Source organism: Lolium perenne, chromosome 6 (genome assembly GCF_019359855.2).
Source record: "Lolium perenne isolate Kyuss_39 chromosome 6, Kyuss_2.0, whole genome shotgun sequence".
In the NCBI taxonomy this organism is placed as follows: domain Eukaryota; kingdom Viridiplantae; phylum Streptophyta; class Magnoliopsida; order Poales; family Poaceae; genus Lolium; species Lolium perenne.
In genome coordinates this window covers 207,653,505-207,659,504 of record NC_067249.2, presented here as the reverse complement: position 1 = coordinate 207,659,504, position 6,000 = coordinate 207,653,505, and positions in this window count along the sequence as shown.

The following is a 6,000-nucleotide window of genomic DNA, read 5'->3' as shown; positions in this document are numbered from 1 at the left end:
GGCCTACAATGCATTCGTGCATATATTTTAATGTATATTTGAACATATATATTCTTGGGGATTTCAATCTCGATCTCTCTCTCTCGATCATCTATATATCGTTGGTGGCCCAAAAAACACACATATATACGCATGCACTTTATGCGTAAAGGCGCGCGCGGGTGCCTCTAATAATGTGTGTGCGCACTCGATCGATGATCCCTAAACCTTAAACAACCCCTAAAACCTTAAATCCCTAATCCCTAATAATCCCTAATCCCTAAACCCTAAACACCCTAAACACTAAACCCTAAACCCTAAATCCTAACCCTAACCCTAACCCTAACCCTAGCCCTAACCCTAACCCTAAACCCTAGCTAACCCTAAACCCTAAACCCTAGACCCTAAACCCTAGACCCTAAACCCTAACCCTAACCCTAACCCTAACCCTAACCCTAAACCCTAGCAAACCCTAAAACCCTAATTAAACCCTATGTATAGGCCAACGACACTTAATTGTACGTGCATCGAGCAGGTCAGGGGGTGCCTCGTGGTCCTCTAATTAAATTAAATGTGCCATGCATTAACCCTAAACCATATATATGTAAGTAACCCTAGCTAATCAACCCTACTTAATTAAAACACATAACCCTAAACTATACTAGCTAGCTATAACCCGATCTAATAAAAACATGCTCTATATATAGCAGCTAGCTAGCAAACCGTAGATTAACACCAATTAAAATATACATGGCCTATATCGATCATGTTGTATAACATATCCCTGAGATTCATTAATTAATTATATAATTATCGTGATAAATTAATTAACTTGAATTTTGACAAGTTCTCTCGAATGAAAACACATTTGATTAAGTTGCCTCATAATATATATATAATTAGTGTGCATGCATGGCCTACAATGCATTCGTGCATATATTTTAATGTATATTTGAACATATTCTTGGGGATTTCAATCTCTCTCTCGATCATCTATATATCGTTGGTGGCCCAAAAAACACACATATATACACATGCACTTTATGCGTAAAGGCGCGGGTGCCTCGATCTAATAATGTGTGTGCGCACTCGATCGATGATCCCTAAACCTTAAACAACCCTAAAACCCTAAATCCCTAATCCCTAATCCCTAAACCCTAAACACCCTAAACACTAAACCCTAGACCCTAGACCCTAAACCCAAACCCTAACCCAAACCATCTGCCCTAGCTAACCCTAAACCCTAATTAAACCCTATGTATAGGCCAACGACACTTAATTGTGCATCGAGCAGCCCAGGGGTGCCTCGCGGTCCTCTAATTAAATTAATTAAATGCGCCATGCATTAACCCTAAACCATATATATGTAACTAACCCTAGCTAATCAACCCTACTTAATTAAAACACATAACCCTAAACTATACTAGCTAGCTATAACCCGATCTAATAAAAACATGCTCTATATATAGCAGCTAGCTAGCAAACCGTAGATTAACACCAATTAAAATATACATGGCCTATATCGATCATGTTGTATAACATATCCCTGAGATTCATTAATTAATTATATAATTATCGTGATAAATTAATTAACTTGAATTTTGACAAGTTCTCTCGAATGAAAACACATTTGATTAAGTTGCCTCATAATATATATATAATTAGTGTGCATGCATGGCCTACAATGCATTCGTGCATATATTTTAATGTATATTTGAACATATTCTTGGGGATTTCAATCTCTCTCTCGATCATCTATATATCGTTGGTGGCCCAAAAAACACACATATATACGCATGCACTTTATGCGTAAAGGCGCGGGTGCCTCGATCTAATAATGTGTGTGCGCACTCGATCGATGATCCCTAAACCTTAAACAACCCTAAAACCCTAAATCCCTAATCCCTAATCCCTAAACCCTAAACACCCTAAACACTAAACCCTAGACCCTAGACCCTAAACCCTAACCCTAACCCTAACCATCTGCCCTAGCTAACCCTAAACCCTAATTAAACCCTATGTATAGGCCAACGACACTTAATTGTGCATCGAGCAGCCCAGGGGTGCCTCGCGGTCCTCTAATTAAATTAATTAAATGCGCCATGCATTAACCCTAAACCATATATATGTAACTAACCCTAGCTAATCAACCCTACTTAATTAAAACACATAACCCTAAACTATACTAGATATAACCTGATCTAATAAAAACATGCTCTATATATAGCAGCTAGCTAGCAAACCGTAGATTAACACCAATTAAAATATACATGGCCTATATCGATCATGTTGTATAACATATCCCTGAGATTCATTAATTAATTATATAATTATCGTGATAAATTAATTAACTTGAATTTTGACAAGTTCTCTCGAATGAAAACACATTTGATTAAGTTGCCTCATAATATATATATAATTAGTGTGCATGCATGGCCTACAATGCATTCGTGCATATATTTTAAAGTATATTTGAACATATATATTCTTGGGGATTTCAATCTCGATCTCTCTCTCTCGATCATCTATATATCGTTGGTGGCCCAAAAACACACATATATACGCATGCACTTTATGCGTAAAGGCGCGCGCGGGTGCCTCTAATAATGTGTGTGCGCACTTGATCGATGATCCCTAAACCTTAAACAACCCCTAAAACCTTAAATCCCTAATCCCTAATAATCCCTAATCCCTAAACCCTAAACACCCTAAACACTAAACCCTAAACCCTAACCCTAACCCTAACCCTAACCCTAAACCCTAGCTAACCCTAAACCCTAAACCCTAGACCCTAAACCCTAGACCCTAAACCCTAACCCTAACCCTAACCCTAACCCTAAACCCTAGCTAACCCTAAAACCCTAATTAAACCCTATGTATAGGCCAACGACACTTAATTGTACGTGCATCGAGCAGGCCAGTGGGTGCCTCGCGGTCCTCTAATTAAATTAAATGTGCCATGCATTAACCCTAAACCATATATATGTAACTAACCCTAGCTAGCTAATCAACCCTACTTAATTAAAACACATAACCCTAAATTATACTAGCTAGCTATAACCCGATCTAATAAAAACATGCTCTATATGTAGCAGCTAGCTAGCAAACCGTAGATTAACACCAATTAAAATATACATGGCCTATATCGATCATGTTGTATAACATATCCCTGAGATTCATTAATTAATTATATAATTATCGTGATAAATTAATTAACTTGAATTTTGACAAGTTCTCTCGAATGAAAACACATTTGATTAAGTTGCTTCATCATATATATATAATTAGTGTGCATGCATGGCCTACAATGCATTCGTGCATATATTTTAATGTATATTTGAACATATATATTCTTGGGGATTTCAGTCTCGATCTCTCTCTCTCGATCATCTATATATCGTTGGTGGCCCAAAAAACACACATATATACGCATGCACTTTATGCGTAAAGGTGCGGGTGCCTCTAATAATGTGTGTGCGCACTCGATCGATGATCCCTAAACCTTAAACAACCCCTAAAACCTTAAATCCCTAATCCCTAATAATCCCTAATCCCTAAACCCTAAACACCCTAAACACTAAACCCTAAACCCTAGACCCTAAACCCTAACCCTAACCCTAACCCTAACCCTAAACCCTAGCTAACCCTAAACCCTAAACCCTAGACCCTAAACCACCCTAGACCCTAAACCCTAACCCTAACCCTAACCCTAACCCTAAACCCTAGCTAACCCTAAACCCTAATTAAACCCTATGTATAGGCCAACGACACTTTATTGTGCATCGAGCAGGCCAGGGGGTGCCTCGCGGTCCTCTAATTAAATTAAATGTGCCATGCATTAACCCTAAACCATATATATGTAACTAACCCTAGCTAATCAACCCTACTTAATTAAAACACATAACCCTAAACTGTACTAGCTAACTATAACCCGATCTAATAAAAACATGCTCTATATATAGCAGCTAGCTAGCAAACCGTAGATTAACACCAATTAAAATATACATGGCCTATATCAATTTTAATATATATTTGAACATATTCTAGGGGATTTCAATCTCTCTCTCTCGATCATCTATATATCGTTGTTGGTGGCAAAAAACACACACGTACATATATACGCATGCACTTTATGCGCAAAGGCGCGGGGTGCCTCTAATAATGTGTGTGCGCACTCGATCGATGATCCCTAAACCTTAAACAACCCTAAAACTCCCCTAAACCCTAAACACCCTAAACACTAAACCCTAGACCCTAAACACCCTAAACACTAAACCCTAAACCCTAGACCCTAAACATCGTAAACACTAAACCCTAAACCCTAAACACCCTAAACACTAATTAAACCCTAAACCCTAGACCCTAAACACCCTAAACTAAACCCTAGACCCTAGCTAAACACCCTAAACACTAAACCCTAAACCCTAAACCCTAGCTAACCCTAAACCCTAATTAAACCCTATATATAGGCCAACGACACTTAATTGTGCATCAAGCAGGCCAGGTGCCTAGATCGCGGTCCTCTAGTTAAATTAAATGTGCCATGCATTAACCCTAAACCATATATATAACTAACCCCTAGCTAATCAAACCCTAGTTCATTAAAACACATAACCCTAAACTATACTAGCTAGCTATAACCCGATCTAATAAAAACATGCTCGATCTATATATAGCAGCTAGCTAGCAAATTAAACGGTAGATTAACACCAATTAATATATACGACATGGCCTATATCGATCATATGTTGTATAACATCTCCCTGAGATTAATTAATTAATTATATAATTATCGATGATAAATTAATTAACTTGAATTTTGACAAGTTCTCTCGAATGAAAACACATTTGATTAAGTTTCCTCATAATATATATATAATTAGTGTGCATGCATGGCCTACCATGCATGCATTCGTGCATATATTTTAATATATATTTGAACATATTCTTGGGGATTTCAATCTCTCTCTCTCGATCATCTATATATCGTTGTTGGCCAAAAAAACGCACACATATACACATGCACTTTATGCGCAAAGGCGCGTGTGCCTCTAATAATGTGTGTGTGCGCACTCGATCGATGATCCATAAACCTTAAACCCTAATTAAATAAACCCTAATCCCTAATCCCTAAACCCCTAAACACCATAAACATTAAACCCTAGACCCTAGACCCTAAACCCTAACCTCCTAACCCTAAACCCTAAACCCTAATTAAACCCTATATATAGGCCAATGACACTTAATTGTGCATCAAGCGTGCCAGGGGTGCCTTAGCTCGCGGTCCTCTAATTAAATTAAATGTGCCATGCATATATATATGTGTTTAATTTGGGGATTTCAATCGCTCTCTCGTATGTAGATCTCTCTCTACCTCTCTCTCTCTGTCTCTCTCTCTCTCGTTAATTGGTGGCCAACAACACACACATGCACTTTGTGCGCAAAGGCATGCGCCTCTAATAATGTGTGCGCAGTCGATCAATCTAGTTTTGATTAATCATAGCACACAAATAAAGAAGTTGTATTTGAATCCACACAACCTAATCTAAAACACATAACCCCTAACATGGCCTAATTAATTAACCCCTTCTCTCTACCTAATTAGTGGAAATTGCACAAAATCAAAAGGGGTCCCTCACTAATTGTGCATATCTGCTAGATTGTGATAAACTTTTGCCCCATATATATTTGGTGGATGGGTGCATCTTGGCATGTAAAACAATTAGTGTTTGCAAATGGCGTTGTCAAAATTTATGTACAAATGATTTCTTTCCATCCAAAGTGCATAAAATGGGAGTTTTAATGAAGAAAGTACAAATAAAACAGCTCAACATGCTTCCACACCCCGATTTCCACACGAAGTAGAGCATATTTAAAGGATAATTCCAGAGTTTTACTATTTTTCAAGCAACTTTGCTAATTTTCCCCCACTCACATGACTTTATGTCGATTTAACGAAAATATGGCGAATTTAAACAACATGGGCGGGATAGTTTGAATTGTGCGCGTGGCAAAGGGAAC